General features: G+C 38.2%; 1 protein-coding gene across 1 annotated transcript in view; it reads left to right on the top strand.

Moving 5' to 3' along the window:
- The window catches only part of LOC145670989 (uncharacterized), a 427013-nt gene that overhangs the window by 15273 nt on the left and 394751 nt on the right, over positions 1 to 16989 (top strand). The gene's annotated exons all lie outside the window — the stretch shown is intronic.

Below are 16989 nucleotides of genomic sequence, written 5' to 3'. Positions count from 1 at the left end.
ATTAATTGATGCGAGATTGAAGTGTTAGGGCGGGAACAAAGGACATTAATAAGAAAGTGGAAGGAAGCCAAATTTACTGAAAAAGAGCAAAGCTGTATTATGAATTGGAATGCAGGACATAAAATTGACGAACAATTGGGCAAGTTATTGCAAAGAATTTATAGTTCAGCTTTCCACCGAACCAGGGAGGGCAAGGGATTTGTGGTGTTTAGTTTCACATTTGTCAACCTTTGCTGTGATTGGCTGAGTTACTTTTGATCAGCCAATCAGCGTTCAGAAACATTTTCCAGAATCCTCTTTAGAATTAACTTCCTCTTGTTTTTACAGTGTCTGATGAAGACAACATGTTCAGTTAATTGGCGAAACTGTTACACAGTTATTATTTTAAAATAAACGTTACATTGTTTAGCGATTTGTATTTCTAGTTCACGTTAATTGATTTATTCAATGCTATTTTTGAGCACCAAAGCTACATGTGAAACAGATTCAAGAGTGAATTGGGAAAGATGGGTTCCGAATCACATGAGCTCTAACCAAAAATAAGAACCGGGTCGCAGTAGACCCGTAAAATAACTCAAAACCCACTGAGAAGAGACGACGGAACTCATACTAACGTTCTACCTCAGGTAGAAGAAATCTGTGATTTAACCCTAGATTGCTACTGTGTTTTCATATGTTCACTGTTACTACCGATATCTAATTTTCACGAGCACGAAATGCTGCCATACACAATCTTTCATTATACCCAGGGCCGTGCCGTGGAAAATCAGTGCCCGGGGCAAGAGTATACGGCGGCACCCCCATACATATATTCAAAGCAATTTTTCCCTACCCCCCAAATTTTTCGCCCCTTCGGCGTCCGGGGCCATTGCCCCGCTTGCCCCCCCCACGGCATGGCCCTGATTATACCGACACAGCTATACCTAACCAGTGGAAAACCCAGCGGAAGCATATGCTGTTGAGGTAGAGAAGTGAGCAAAACTTGGCTACACGTAAATTTTAAGCACGGTGGTAATTTAGTATTAATTGAAACGTAAAGAGAGTATTTTGTTATTATTATTATTATTATTACAAGATTTGAGGAACATGTGACTAGGACATGTTACATCGGCTGAGTTTCGATTGCATTTTCATGACGTAGATATGGGCAATTCTTTACAGATATTATTTCGTAAGCTAACAAAGCTCAAAGTTCAGGGATATCTTCAATCATAACTACATTTTTTGTAAACAGTCAGTTTTTGAGATATTATTTTACAAAAGGACATAATAAAAAATCACTACAGTCAGGATTGTAACTTTGTGAAGGTTTGTTACAGTTATAAAAGCATACGTTGCTCTATTCTCTTCCTTAAGAAATCACGGAATTATTCACAATCTTTTTTTTTTTTTTTTCTCTCTCGTAGAACGATCTTGACTTTGTTTAGAGTCATGCACCTTATTGTATTCGTTTCTTTGTCGCGGTTGACTAACCTACAAATGAACTTTTGATTGACGAGTCCAAATTACAAATACTATCACCTTCGACAGTTGACGTGAAATTGGTGCTGTGCTTGTCGTATTTCTATACTGAGAATCAGAAGATTGACTTTCTGGTACCTTGAGTCAGGGGGAGGAACCACACAAATCACCAACGGTATTTGTAATTGTCTCCTAGAATCTCTCCTGACCTTTGAACATTTTGGAGTAGTTGAATGAGGATCTTTTGTAAAGGAACATTGGTTGGAATAAGATGTCTTCAAGCCTTCGGACTCGAGGCAAAGTAGCATATGATATTCCGATAGGCATTACCAGGGGCGTCATTTGGGACTTCGCTTGGGGGAAGGGGGGGGGCAAGAGCACCACTGACATAAGATTTTCGCGTTTTATACTAGTATATTAGTAGACAATCAATTAAACTATATGTATTCCTCAAACTCTTGGGGGAAAATTGCCCCCTCCTGCCCCCCCTAAATGACCCCTGGGCATTTCTTTTGTCACCACTGACAGCTCCACTCGGATTACGGCTTTATTTTCAGTTGTTTCTGGATGCCAGGGTGACACGAAAGCAGAACGTAGCCTCTTTTTATTATTTTGTATTTTATCATCATTAAATAGTGGATCAAAACTTCACTTCGGCACTAATATGTGTGTTATCTAAAAATAGATGTTTCAGAATCTTGCGGTTCTTCCGCAACAATTTCTATAGGGGTAGTTGGTGAGTACTTCAAATTATATGCCTGTAGCCAAACTCCCTCTATAAAGATTGTTGCGTGAGTACCTTAGGACTCTGAAACATGGATTTTTGGATAGGGCACATATTAGTTCCTAAGTGAAGCCTTCATCCGACTATGATAGGTCCCATAATTTTGTATTTTTTTTCATGTTTTCGGCAACCTATACCTCCGAAAGTAAGCATTTGTGCACCCACGTTGGTCTAATAGTTTTTGTCTTATTTTGGTGTCAGGAATCACCTCCCAAACGTTGTCGGTGTTGTTTTAAAACACCCTGTACATATATGTTGGTAATGCTCAATAAGCAAGAAGTTTTGAAACTTTATAGGATATGAAAGTGGCCAATTAGCGATTCGAACTCCTAAGGTTTTATTATATTAAATGGTAAGAATAGGTTGTTGTTTATATTCAATAATAATAATTATTCTTTTCTGTCATTTTTATACATTGATGGTCATTATTCTGTATTTTTCGAATTTTAGGTTAATTAAAGGTTTTGTAGTTAAAAATAAACTGTTTCAGTAGATATAATATATACTTGCAATTGGATAGGAGTTTGTTGAGAGGTATTTTAAAAAAAAAATCGAAGTAGTATCTTCTGTTCTACTAATTTGAAAGTACGTTGCAGATTTCCGAGATGAGGCAATCAAAATTTTATTTCATCAAAACATTTTCCCGCCATCTTGGCTTTTCTTTTCATCTTTATACTACTCTTCTTTTGAAATTTACCCAATTATCAATCACAAGAAGAAGTCAGAAAGTAAAGGGACTTTTGCAGTTTCTCGCACTAGGGTTTGGTAACACTGCTAGTATCCAGCGCTGAATTACTGTCGTCTGCAACACTTCTATGCAACGTGTCACTCTTATTCCCGCGTTAGTCGTTGGAGTGTAGCAGACCGTTAAATATGGCTGCTCCATTGTCGATCTGCACCAAGGAGGAAATAAGGACAATGATTCGCTTTTTGTTTGCGGAAGATGTTAAACCTGCGGAAATTATTCGTCGAATGCAAGCGCAGTATGGTGACAGCTGTTTATCACGAAGCAAAATCTACGAATGGATAGAGCGTTTCAAAACAGGGAAGAACAAGATGTGACAAGGAAAGATGTGGCAAGACATCGACGTCAACGACTGAGGACAAAATTTGAAAGTTGTTGATGATATGATGATGGAAAACAGACGAATCACAGACCTGGCTTCAAGTGATTTTCATATGTTTGGACCATTGAAGGAAGTGCTCAGGGAAAGAAGATTTCGAACCGATGCAGAAGTCATTGATGCGGTGGATAATTGTTTACAGGTGCTACCGAAAAAAAAAACTTTTCCGACGGAATCAAAAAAAAACTTGTCAAACGGTGGGAAAAGTGTGCTGAAGTGCAGGGAAATTATGTAGAAAAAATGTATGTTTCAGTTTCCTATCATTAGAATAAATGTGCCTGTTCTCAAAAGTTCCTTTACTTTTTGACTTCTTCTCGTATTTCTTAGAGGAGTTCAGACAGGTGGATTTTTTTTGATTGGAAGTTAGGTGTGGTCAATCAGATGTGTATTCCGCTGATTCATAAGTTCTCTAAGTGACGGACGCACTATTACAGCGTCCCACCGCACAACAAGAAGTAGATTTTTTTTTGGGGGCTAATTTTAAGTCAAAGGTTTACGTGAGCGATTTGAACGAAAATAGTATAAAAGATAATTACAAAAATTGAGCAACAAGTTATGAAAAGATCTGCTGGAGTTGCATAGACTGTTGTAAAGCTGTAGTTGTCTATTATTTTCGAAATGTGAGACATGCTTGACGCCATGTAAGCTTCCAACAGTGGGTGATGGTCATATCTAAATTGTTGACAGTGATTACACTTCTCCAACTCGAGAATAACTTATTTAATCTTCGAACTTAACGTGCTTGCGTTTCGTGGTCATTTCTAACACGGGTTGGGTGTCAAAACACGGTCAAAGTTACCCAGCATTCAAACAAGCTGAGAGACTCAACGACCGAAAGCCAAACCTTTGACCCGAGTTCTAATCCATGTTTGTATTTGAGTTTTCTTTTCCATATTGCACTGGAGTACCATGTGCGCGAAGTGGTTGTTATGTGAACGTGTATAGGCTTAACCTAGTCCAGACGACTTATCCCTTCAGCTAACTGCTTCTCCACACTAGTATGGAAATACGAAATCATCATTTCTATAATCACTGAGTTTCACAATATGGGAGCTTATACACAGTACAACAACCAAGAAAGTAGTTGACAGTTTTTCTCGTTTACAACAAGAAAATTATGCAATGTGAGAAAACAAATTATTCAACAAACCCACATATATATTTAGGCCAACATTTATTTATTTTTTTTAATGAGTTACAGGATACAGAGAGAACCTCCAACCTCAGGTCCCAGCAAACAGTAGTAGTAGTAGAAAAAGTTCTATTTCTGATCATCTGTTTTTAGGAAGAACCAAGATGGTCGCCGTGGTACATCACAGAAGAATTGTATCGACCAAAAACAGAATCATCTCCAATGTGTAGCTCCCAGCAAGCAGTTGTAGTAGTAGTAGAAGAAGTTCTTTTACTGATCATCTGTTTTTAGGAAGAAGCAAGATGGTCGCCGTGGTACATCACAGAAAAATTGGATCGACCATCTCCAATGTGTAGGTCCCAGCAAGCATTTGTAGTAGTAGTAGAAGAAGTTCTTTTTCTGATCATCTGTTTTTAGGAAGAACCAAGATGGTCGCCGTGGTACATCACAGAAAAATTGGATCGACCAAAAACAGAATCATCTCCAATGTGTAGGTCCCAGCAAGCAGTTGTAGTGGTAGTAGAAGAAGTTCTTTTTCTAATCATCCGTTTTTAGGAAGAAGCAAGATGGTCGCCGTGGTACATCACAGAAAAATTGGATCGACCAAAAACAGAATCATCTCCAATGTGTAGCTCCCAGCAAGCATTTGTAGTAGTAGTAGAAGAAGTTCTTTTTCTGATCATCTGTTTTTAGGAAGAAGCAAGATGGTCGCCCTGATACATCACAGAAAAATTGTATCGACCAAAAACAGAATCATCTCCAATGTGTAGCTCCCAGCAAGCATTTGTAGTAGTAGTAGAAGAAGTTATTTTTCTGATCATCTGTTTTCAGGAAGAAGCAAGATGGTCGCCGTGGTACATCACAGAAAAATTGTATCGACCAAAAACAGAATCATCTCCAATGTGTAGGTCCCAGCAAGCATTTGTAGTAGTAGTAGAAGAAGTTCTTTTTCTGATCATTTGTTTTTAGGAAGAAGCAAGATGGTCGCCGTGATACATCACAGAAAAATTGAATCGACCATCTCCAATGTGTAGGTCCCAGCAAGCATTTGTAGTAGTAGTAGAAGAAGTTCTTTTTCTGATCATTTGTTTTTAGGAGGAAGCAAGATGGTCGCCGTGGTACATCACAGAAAAATTGGATCGACCAAAGAGAGAATCATCTCCAATGTGTAGGTCCCAGCAAGCATTTGTAGTAGTAGTAGAAGAAGTTCTTTTTCTGATCATTTGTTTTTAGGAGGAAGCAAGATGGTCGCCGTGGTACATCACAGAAAAATTGGATCGACCAAAGAGAGAATCATCTCCAATGTGTAGGTCCCAGCAAGCAGTTGTAGTAGTAGTAGAAGAAGTTCTTTTTCTGATCATCTATTTTTAGGAAGAAGCAAGATGGTCGCCGTGGTACATCACAGAAAAATTGGATCGACCATCTCCAATGTGTAGGTCCCAGCAAGCAGTTGTAGTAGTAGTAGAAGAAGTTCTTTTTCTGATTATCTGTTTTTAGGAAGAAGCAAGATGGTCGCCGTGGTACATCACAGAAAAATTGGATCGACCAGAAACAGAATCATCTCCAATGTGTAGCTCCCAGCAAGCAGTTGTAGTAGTAGTAGAAGAAGTTCTTTTTCTGATCATCTGTTTTTAGGAAGAACCAAGATGGTCGCCGTGGTACATCACAGAAAAATTGGATCGACCAGAAACAGAATCATCTGCAATGTGTAGGTCCCAGCAAGCAGTTGTAGTAGTAGTAGAAGAAGTTCTTTTTCTGATCATCTGTTTTTAGGAAGAAGCAAGATGGTCGCCGTGGTACATCACAGAAAAATTGGATCGACCATCTCCAATGTGTAGGTCCCAGCAAGCATTTGTAGTAGTAGTAGAAGAAGTTCTTTTTCTGATCATCTGTTTTTAGGAAGGAGCAAGATGGTCGCCGTGGTACATCACAGAAAAATTGGATCGACCAGAAACAGAATCATCTCCAATGTGTAGGTCCCAGCAAGCAGTTGTAGTAGTAGTAGAAGAAGTTCTTTTTCTGATCATCTGTTTTTAGGAAGAAGCAAAATGGTCGCCGTGGTACATCACAGAAAAATTGGATCGACCAGAAACAGAATCATCTGCAATGTGTAGGTCCCAGCAAGCAGTTGTAGTAGTAGTAGAAGAAGTTCTTTTTCTGATTATCTGTTTTTAGGAAGAAGCAAGATGGTTGCCGTGGTACATCACAGAAAAATTGGATCGACCATCTCCAATGTGTAGGTCCCAGCAAGCAGTTGTAGTAGTAGTAGAAGAAGTTCTTTTTCTGATTATCTGTTTTTAGGAAGAAGCAAGATGGTCGCCGTGGTACATCACAGAAAATTTGGATCGACCATCTCGAATGTGTAGGTCCCAGCAAGCAGTTGTAGTAGTAGTAGAAGAAGTTCTTTTTCTGATTATCTGTTTTTAGGAAGAAGCAAGATGGTCGCCGTGGTACATCACAGAAAAATTGGATCGACCAGAAACAGAATCATCTCCAATGTGTAGCTCCCAGCAAGCATTTGTAGTAGTAGTAGAAGAAGTTCTTTTTCTGATCATCTGTTTTTAGAAAGAAGCAAAATGGTCGCCGTGGTACATCACAGAAAAATTGGATCGAGCAGAAACAGAATCATCTCCAATGTATAGGTCCCAGCAAGCAGTTGTAGTAGTAGTAGAAGAAGTTCTTTTTCTGATCATCTGTTTTTAGGAAGAAGCAAGATGGTCGCCGTGGTACATCACAGAAAAATTGGATCGACCAGAAACAGAATCATCTCCAATGTGTAGGTCCCAGCGAGCAGTTGTAGTAGTAGTAGAAGAAGTTCTTTTTCTGATCATCTGTTTTTAGAAAGAAGCAAAATGGTCGCCGTGGTACATCACAGAAAAATTGGATCGAGCAGAAACAGAATCATCTCCAATGTGTAGGTCCCAGCAAGCAGTAGTAGTAGTAGTAGAAGAAGTTCTTTTTCTGATCATCTGTTTTTAGGAAGAAGCAAGATGGTCGCCGTGGTACATCACAGAAAAATTGGATCGACCAGAAACAGAATCATCTCCAATGTGTAGGTCCCAGCAAGCAGTTGTAGTAATAGTAGAAGAAGTTCTTTTTCTGATCATCTGTTTTTAGGAAGAAGCAAGATGGTCGCCGTGGTACATCGCAGAATATTCGTCGCTGCTGTCGTGCTCCAAAGAATTGCTATATAGATATCATTTTGTTTACTACAAAATTTTGAACGATGTCGTAATGGTGAGAACCAGCCTGAAGTGTAGCTGGTATTAAAATGATATCGAATATAGAAACAATGTTTTATATGTAGTAATCGCGGACTTCGTAGAAATTCGTTTAAGATTGGACTTCAAAATATTGTTGAATATATTTCTAATTTTTGCCCTGATATTGTTACATTTGTGTTGCTAGGAGAAATTATTTATATAACGTGTTAATAAATATCGAATGATTTATCTGTATATATAATATTGCTTTCAGTAGCGAGGCTGGATGAGACGTGGACTTAATGATTAACGTGTAATCCAAATCATATTGAGCTCCCGCCGGGAATCGAAGCCGTGTTTTGCTTCCTATATGCGCTCACATTAAGCGCTCAGTAACGAAGGAACTCTTACTTCCTTGTATCATTCAGCCTTTACGCTGTAGGTTGTAACTGTGAACTTGAAATACAGATTCAGTGCAGTTATTTGTAATAAGTTGAAGATTATGCCTTAAAGCGCAAAATTTGATGTTCTGTTAACCCATTTTATAGCAGAAAATTGAAATGGAGCGTATTTCTTAAAGTAGGGAAAGTAATATTTTCGTGTTATCTATATTATAGGTTCTCTATATAAAATTATTTTTTACCTTCATGATGTTAGAGGTCCACGCTGGTCAAAGTGGTAGAGGGTTCACCTCTGATGCCTGGGGTCCCAGGTTCGATCCCAGTTTGAGTCAAAAGGTCTTTGTGGCGGACAAACACCGCACAACTACCACACTTGCTGCCCTGCAAATGCAAGGTGGGCACAGTCGAAGTTTTTATGTTGAGGTCAGTGGCGGCTTTAGCGGGTAGACCGGGTATGCACGGGCCTACCCAAAAATTTTGAAAAATTTATAAACGCTAAAAGATACTATTTATATTAATCATCATCATCATAGGTATTCTGCCTTTATTGGCAGGTCACTTGCCGCAGCTGAGAAGCTTTCATGCTCCACGGTCCTCCGCTTACTTCTTCGTCTTCGCGTATGATCTTTTTGTTTTTATATCATCCATTAATTGTAGTCTCGCCCCCTCCCTCTCTTTCCCGCCACCATACCCTCTAGGACGTTCCTCATGATACAACCTCTTCTTAGGCAATGTCCCAACCAGTTTCTCTTCCTCTTCCTAATAATATCTAAAAGTGTTCGTTTCTCACCTACCATTTCTAACACTCTCTCATTCGTTTTCCGCTCGATCCAACCAATTCTTTCCATTCTTCTCCATACCCACATTTCGAAGGCTTGCAGTCGATTTTCATCACCTTTACGTAATGTCCACGTTTCCGCCCCATACAGTACAACACTCCACACAAAGCATTTTATGAGTCTTTTTCTCAACTCTTTATTCAAGGTCCCACAAAACAGACTTTTCCTCCTCCTAAAGGCTTGTTTCGCCATTCCTGTCCTTGCTTTTATTAATGGTAGATAATTATTTAACAAATAGCATTAACCACTACTGTAAAAGTAATTTCCTACTGTCAATAATCAATCATATATGTATATGTATCCATAAGCGATGGAGCGAGACTACCCAAAATTAAGATCCTAAAGCCGCCCCTGGTTGAGGTGGCTCCCAACAGTAGCGTAGCCAGGATGTGTGTTTGGGGGGGGGGCAAGTGCTGTTATAGGTACATATAAAAAAATTACAAACAAAAAAATACATAAACATAAAAATATATAAAAAATTACAAACATTAAAGTACCAAAGTACATTGTCGGACCTCTTTGGGGGGGGGGGCGGCCCCTCCGGGCCCCCCCTTCCCTACGCCACTGGCTCCCAATAAACCTCAAAGAGCATAACTTATATCCAATTGACTTCTCTCTGCACACACACAGACAGACACACACGCACACACACAAAGTCACGTTTATGGTCATCAACAAGATCCGTAAACGATGTAGCCCTCGAATCTTAAGGGTCTACGAAGTTCTGTTCCGCAGTAGCTGTTGGTAGTTATCTTTTACTAATTGTAGTCACTAGTTACATGTAAACAAACAAACAAACAAAATCTAGGTGACATGTAAAATGCATGCAGAAATATTTCTCAAATCACCTATTCAGAGGCGGCTCGTAAAGGAAGTCACATTTGAAACAAGGGGGTTTTATTTTAGTCATTTCAAATGTTCCAATTTTTGTCCACAATAATCAGTACATTAGGTAAGTTTTCTTGCCATAATTAAAACTGATAAATCTTTAAGTTTTAACCATGTGAATTCCTTCAAGAGTCGCCACTGTATCTTTTAGTATCAAATAATAATTCGTAAAATGAAATCTTTCAGTTTAAGGTCGTGTCTAACGTTTTTAGCTGCAATCATTAATCCCTATATAATAACATGGTGAACTTCTTATGAAAACTATTTGTCTTATGCAGTTCAAAATTTCTCCAGATGTCAACCTACCCCAATACTATATGTTAACTTTTTTTAATTTTTAAACTAGGTCTTATAGTTCATTAATATTACTTTTTACAAAGAAATGTGACAGCGCTGGAAATATGAACACAAATTCAGGTACAGCTCACAGATGACGAGAAGAACCCTAGCAGAAATAGTGTGACGTAGGTATGAGTAGGCCCACTTTTCGCACGGGGGTTTCCAATGACACCACGGAATAGCACACAGATAACTACCCGGAGCAGCAGACATCTAAGTATAGACCACACCTCAAAAACTGAAAATGGACTTGACCGTGTCGTTGATCTTTCCCCGTTTCCCCTGTTTTAGGGTTCTTCTCGTCATCTGTGAGCTGTACTGAAGAATCAGCAGGGTTTCTTTTCCTGTTCGTGGAGGTGTAGATAAAATCACTCCTGATCCATTCACACCATTGTTCCTCGCTGATCTTCAGAAAAGTTGGTAGGGGAGGAAAAGAAGTTACCAAATGAAAAAAGATCGTTCATCTAATAATGTGAAGAATGCATATCTTCGAAGTTATGTTGACAATCTGATCATATGGTTCGGAAGAAGAAAAGGGTTGCGGAAGGCAAGACTGACTGCTGTCAGAAATGAGACCTTATCTACTTACATATCTTTTTAATTCTATTTTATAACAAGCTTTGTCAAACAGGTTGCACTTTCCCTATTTTCTGTTTTCAACCATTTTTGATCCTAAATCTTGATTCTTGCGCGGTAAAAGAAAGAAGGCGCGACAGAGGGAACGCAGAACTAAAAACATTATCATCAATATTTTGCTTTCCAAAATAAGGAATGTAGTTTTAAAAAATAAAACTTTTAATTTTAAAAGAAATATCTGGAAAAATGAAAGAACAAATAATGGAACTTCAGGTGTATGGGTAACAGTAATATACAAAATAGATAAATAAATATTACAATATTTCTGAGGGTTTAGATCGTTTGGACCCGATGTTGATATTCCAAGGACAAGCAAGTGAAATACTTTTTTCACTTGAATTTGACTTAAAACCTGATTTACAGAATTATATATATAATGTGTGAGTGTGTGTATTATATAGTATTTTGAATCAGGTTCCTGACCAACATTATATTGCATCTTAGCAATCTACAATTGTGTCACTTTTGAACAAAGAGACGTTTATCCTTGTCTCCCCTATGTAGTTCATAATAACACTAACTACCCTGATTTATTTAAAGAACCAATTACCGGTTGGTCGCAAACTGAAAGGATTGATATAGAATCTTGGGTTTCTTATCAGAACGACCAAAGAATTTATAAATGGTAACACTTTAAAAGTGCTTTGTTTTTCTTATGTGAGATCCAAACTGGAATATGCTTCATTTAATTGGAACACTTCTGTGAAAACACGTAATCAAAAAGTAAAGCAGATACAAAGCAAATTCATATGTTTTCTTACATACAAGAGGACAGGACTTTACCAAAAATACGAACCGTATAATAATTTACTTGATAACTTTACACTTCAGACACTTGAACAAAGACGGGCGTTGAACGATCTCCTTTTCTTACACAGACTTTTGCACAACAAAATAGACTGTATAGACATAATTGAAAAAAATAATGATGTAAATTCTACCCCTCAGAACGTGTAAGGGAAATAGTGGCCTACTGCAGTGACGTGTAAGGGAAATAGTGGCGTACAAATGTACTGATGTCATCTACATGGAGAATTTGTGCTACATACAATAAAATCATTAAGGATTATGAAGATGTAGATATATTTCATTGTTCAGAAAAGTCATTCAAAAATAATATTGTTTGTTCTCTTTAAAAAAGTAAGTAAATTATATTATTTTAATTTAATATTCTACGTTCAAGCATCAATTTCATTATAATTTAATTTTTTGTTTTCAATTTTTTTCGTTATTCTCTAACATTATGTATTTAAATCCATATGTAGACACTGTAATTGGGCAGTAATGCCTGATGTGTTGATAAATAAGTAAGTAGATAATGCATTGCTGGAATTGTCAACTTCAGAGCTCTTTGTTGTTGTTTCTGTTATTTTTAAAGATCAGAAGACTGTTAAGTCAAACTTCGAGATCAATGTTCAAAATCGTGAAGGAAAGCATGAAGAAGCAGATTCTAGAATGATACTTCATGCTGTGAATCACAATTCAGAAAGAATTGTTGTGATGAGTAAGGACATCGATGTATTCCTGCTGTTGATACACCATTATGACAGAATTTCTTGTAAAGAGTTGTTCATGATGGCAGGATTTCAAAGACAAGAAGGTTTATTCCAGTTCACTACCTTTGCCACCAGATTTCTAAGAATGAGAAGAGAGGTAATGGTTTATCACGCTTCACTTGGATACGACATGACATCATATCCAGTTGGAACATCAAATATCAAGAATTGTGTACTTACTTATGTCAGAAAATTGTGATATTTTATTTTCCCTACACTGTAAATCATATGGTGTGATGAAACACCCCAAAGTACCCTTTTGAAGTGTGATGTAGCATCTATGAGGTGCTTTGTGAACAAAACACCCTTACGTGTCACGTATACACCCTTTCGGTGTTAACGTTCCACATACAGGTGTAAGGTAGGCATAAGGTGTTGCTTTACATCATTTCAAAGGGGTGTAAAGTTAGTAGGCTAGGGAGTAAACGATTACGCAGAGGTGTAAACTACTTAATCAGGAAAGATCTCATTAGTCGTTGTATTACTCTGGTACTACAGGAGATGATTGACAAAATAGTTGACACTGGAAAATTATATGGTATGGAAATCAACATCGGAAAGTCGGAAGTCATGAGAATATCCCGAGGAAACGTGCCCTTACGGGTCAGAGTAGAACAAAAACAACTTGAAGAGGTCCAGAATTTCAAGTAGCTAGGAAGTATTTTGACGAGAGACGCTTATTGCACCAAAGAGATCAGATCAAGAATTGCCATAGCCAAAGAAGCATTCAACAAGAAAAGATCACTCTTACCTAGCAGGCTCAACATTGGACTTAAGAAGAAGTTGGTCAAGTGCTATATATGGAGCATTGGACTGTATGGTTCAGAGACTTGAACATTACGGAAGTTAGAGAAGAAATATTTAGATAGTTTCGAAATGTTGTGTTGAAGGAAGATGAAGAAGATAAAATGGACACAGAGAATAACAAATAAAGATTTTTTTAAAACAGATCGGAGAGAAGAGGATACTTTTAACCAGAAACCTTCGAAGGAAGACCAATTGGATTGGACACTTTTTACGAAGAAATAGTCTTCTTCATACCGCTATAGAAGGAAAGATGGAAGGAAAGCGAGGAATAGGAAGAAGAAGAACACAATTGATAGATGATCTAAGAAACAGATGAAAATATTGGGAATTAAAAGAGGAAGCTGAAGATCGAAAAACATGGGAGAAACATTTCCAGGCCTAAGTCTATTTAAAAAAAAAAAATCTCTTTAGTTTCAGGACCTGCCGAAAGGCAGAATACTTAATAATTACAATTACTCTGGTAAGTATATATTATTGTCAGGTATGTAAATACAGTATTCTTTTCAAATGTAAATATTTTTAACGTTAGCCATTAAATGAAATATACGACAAGTGTAAATAATAGAGGGCGGTGTAAGAAATTAGCATGACGTTGATTCACGCAGTGGCTGAAACTGACGTAATAACTTGAATTAATTACATTATTTGCGCATTTCATACTCGGTTTTGGACACAAATGCAGCATTACAGTAAAGTATAGCATATCATAATCTTAGTTTCTTTGAGATTAACATTTTTATTATTTAAGATTAGAACCGGTAAAGAAATGTTATAATGGAAGCAAAAATGAGTTACACAGTATACGAGAGCCTTTGTCTCGTTCAAGGGGTGAATAAAAGGCTTGTCAGAGGAGGTTCAAGAGCACATGTCCCCCTATATCGGTTAGTGTCTAGGTTGTTTTCTGTACCGAAGTTTAATATTTTATTCATATAGTATATCCGAGCGAGCGTTAGCGAGTGAAGACGGGTTAGAATCTTGCAAGGCACGTTGTTTTCTGTCTTTATTACTGCTTAGTGGGAAAGGGGACCTGTGTTGTAGAACTTTACTTACTAAACTTACTCTCTGAAATCAGTAGGCCTACCTGTGACAATGTTCTACCCAGTGTTACGTGAACGGTTATTTCCCAGTAATGGCAAGCGAAGTCATTTATGAAACATGTTGGTTTAAGAGCTATCTAGAACCATCCCATTATCTCCCGCATGTTGTAGTCGTTGTGCTCAAGGTTCAAAGCTGTAACAGAGAAAAGTGCATCTCGTGTTCAAAACTTTCAGAATTAAATATAACGTCTATTTCAGCTTTGAATGCTTCATGCAAAGGTTACTTCAATATAACGTTCTTGAACGTAATATATACTAACCACTTCGCATTACTGCGAAATAACGTTTCCGTACCACTAGGTAGAACATTGCCACAGGCAGGCCTACTGATTTCAGGGAGCAAGTTTAGTAGGCAAGCAGTAGCGTACGCAGAAATTTATTTCGGAGGGGTCCAAACTTAATATGAGAGTATAATTCCTAAAATTGCCCCTGAAATTAGGCTAAATTTGCACAAAAGTCGAAATTTCGGAGGGGTCCGTACCCCCAGAACCCACCCCCTGTGTACGTCCCTGTAGGCAAGGCTCTAGAATACAGTCCTCCTTCCCACTGAGCTGTAGTAAAGACAGAAAACAACGTGCGTACATTACTCTTTTAACTGATGTTCTTATTTGTTCTGTGATATTTTACAAACTTATTTTTGCCTAAATTAGAAAGCAAATGTTTTGTCCATATGTTTCATAAAAAAGAAAAAAAATAGTCGTATTAATCTGTAATAAAATTTTTAACGTTTGGGCCTATTTATTGCATTCATTATTATTTTTCAGTAGCCACGGCAGAGATGGCACAGTTAAAATTTTATATACGATTGCTATTTTTTTAACGATTGAAAAAACTTAGTTAAATAAGAGTCAAAAAATTAATACTACATATTTAAACTGAATTAACAGCTCTGCGTAACTCTAATTCCTTTAAGCTTAAAGGCAACTACGTTACACTTTCCATTGGTAACCACAAGGGTAATTGGGAACTTAAGTTATAAATTTCCGGGAAAACTTACCGTCCTTGAAACTTCTTTTCTGAAGGAGAACATCGTCGTAATCGATGTACGTGTATGTATGATTTTGATGAGTCTGGGTGTATGAGATGTCAGAAGTAAGTTTTTTTTTTAAAAAAAAAAATTAGGTGGCGTTGTGGTGCTGGTGAGTATCCCCGACCTAAAAATTCCTTAGATATGTTGGAGACGGAGCTTGGGTTTGGCTGAGTGCCGTAGATGGTATTTGAAGCGAAATTTTAGGTTTACTATATGCCTAGGTATTGGACTTCTAGTATGCCTAGTTGAAGTGCATGTCCTTACTGGTGGAGTTGGAAGAACCTGGGTCGGTAGTTGCGGATGAAGTGAACAAGAATGGTCTTTGTGCATTGGTAGCCATGTGCCATTTAGTTAACCATTCAATTGGTAGATCAATGTGTCGTTGGAATCAATGTTGTGTGTAGCGAATATTCCTGCGAATATGTCTGCCATATCGTCAGCGAATGCGACGCGTGAGTATTTGGCGTGGGTAGTAATTCGGCGATGTTGATAGAGTATAAGGTAGGAGAGAGGTAAGAACCTGGAGGAACCCCTGCTGTTATTGGATGTTGTCTGGATAGAATCCCGTTGACTTTTACCTGGAAGATACAATGTGAAGGAAGGATTGTACGAGATTGATGATTTCCTTGGAAAGTTGCAGTAGGTGCAGCTTGCAAATGAAGTCCTCATGTCACAATATCGAACACCTTGACCGAAAAAAAAAACTACAAAAGTATTGGCTTTCTCATTGAAACAATACATTTTTACGAGGCTGAGAATTGTTGCACAGCGTATAATTCATTACGGAATACAAATTGATGTTCACGCAGGACTTCACAGACTTTAAGATGATCTACGATGCGCACTGGAAGATCCTTTCCAGTACTTTCCTGGACACAGTATAGTCATTAGTCTACGATGTGCAACAACTTGCCATCCTTGCCAGGTTTTTGAAACATGATGGTCCTGGAGTTCTTTCAGCTTGTTTGGTAACGACCCATCTGAGAATGGCGTTGAAATCTTGCATAAAATAACGTGCAACTTGCGAGGTTCGTTCTTTAGTGCCATGGATGGAATGAGATCTGGGCCAGACCCTTTCATTGAGTCTCTTGGGATGTGATGAGTAGATAAGGCTGAAAATGCGCTGGAGGTAGAAGACTTAGTAGGTTTCGATGGACTGTTGGTATTTGTTCATCATCGTATAGATAGCGGTTAGATCTTCCAACATTTCAGCAAACACTGCAGCTTTGTTATTATCCGTGAAGACCAGCTCCTGGGGGCTATGGACCGGATGATATATGCTGTTGTTGGATCCGTTGAGTTTTTACCATGCCCGAAGTTGATAGGTTAGAGTGGTGAAGCTAACAAGCTTGGTATCCCAGTGGTGTTCTCGGAGATGGTAGATTCATTTCAAGACTCGGGACGATCAGAAGTTTTTTATAGGGTGCTCAAAGGAGAATGACTCGTTTGCTGTCACAGTTTACATATCCATCTCTTGAGTTGTACTAGAAATTGAGTGCGACAGGCTTTGCCTATCAATGATTGTCGGTGTCGGTGCAGCTTTGTGGTGGTAAAATGACATGCACTATTGATTCTGACTCCGAGGGTTTTCACTGCGACATGCGGAGCTCAAGAAGCTCAGAGAGAATGGTCCCAGTCCGTTTTCAGAATGGAACTTTGCAATGGAGTGATAGAGTGGTTGCACTGAAATTC

The sequence above is a fragment of the Thermobia domestica genome, chromosome 15 (genome assembly GCF_964235325.1).
Source record: "Thermobia domestica chromosome 15, izTheDome1.hap1.1, whole genome shotgun sequence".
Taxonomy (NCBI): Eukaryota; Metazoa; Arthropoda; class Insecta; order Zygentoma; family Lepismatidae; genus Thermobia; species Thermobia domestica.
Note: the sequence above shows the minus strand (reverse complement) of the source record. Positions and strands in the feature narration are given on the sequence as shown.